General features: G+C 30.5%; 1 protein-coding gene across 6 annotated transcripts in view; it reads left to right on the top strand.

Annotated features, from left to right (window-relative positions):
• Positions 1 to 704, top strand: part of eys (eyes shut homolog) — a 166498-nt gene that overhangs the window by 61499 nt on the left and 104295 nt on the right. The window lies entirely within an intron of this gene.

The following is a 704-nucleotide window of genomic DNA, read 5'->3' as shown; positions in this document are numbered from 1 at the left end:
CAATAAGTCATAAATTAATGTTTATATGTGGTGACTTTAATATAGATTTGTTGAATCCTAACAAGCACACAAGAACTGAGGAGTTTATTAACACATTATATAGATGTAGTTTATACCCAAAAATTACAAAACCAAGTAGATTAACAACCCAGCATGCAACACTAATAGATAATATATTTACTAATGATATTGATAGCAAAATGTCTAGTGGATTACTTATAAATGATGTTAGTGATCATTTACTTGTATTTTTGGTTTATGACTGCCATGTTAGAAATGAAAGGCCAAAAACAAATCTTTTTTATAGGAGGGTGATGAACGAACATGCTGTAAGGAGGCTAAAAGAGGACTTTATGGGGCAAGACTGGGAAGCAGTTTACAAAGAGAAAGACTTTTTAAACTGCATATGGCAATTTGTAAATATATTCATGGAAGTATATGACAGGAACTGTCCTCATAAGCAGTATAAAAAACAAGAGGAATTACAGTGGGAAACCGTGGATGAGTAAGGGATTACAGAATGCATGTAAAAAGAAGAATGCGTTATATAAAGAATTTATAAAGGACAGATCCAAGAAGGCGGAAGAAAAATATAAGTTATACAAGAACAAATTAATTGCGTTATTGAGGATATGTAAAAAACAATATTACTCTAAAGTATTAGAGGATAATAAAAATAACATGAGAGGTACTTGGAATATATT

This window comes from Monopterus albus, unplaced genomic scaffold, assembly GCF_001952655.1.
Source record: "Monopterus albus unplaced genomic scaffold, M_albus_1.0 scaffold60.1, whole genome shotgun sequence".
Taxonomy (NCBI): domain Eukaryota; kingdom Metazoa; phylum Chordata; class Actinopteri; order Synbranchiformes; family Synbranchidae; genus Monopterus; species Monopterus albus.
This window is presented reverse-complemented; position numbering and strand designations above follow the sequence as displayed.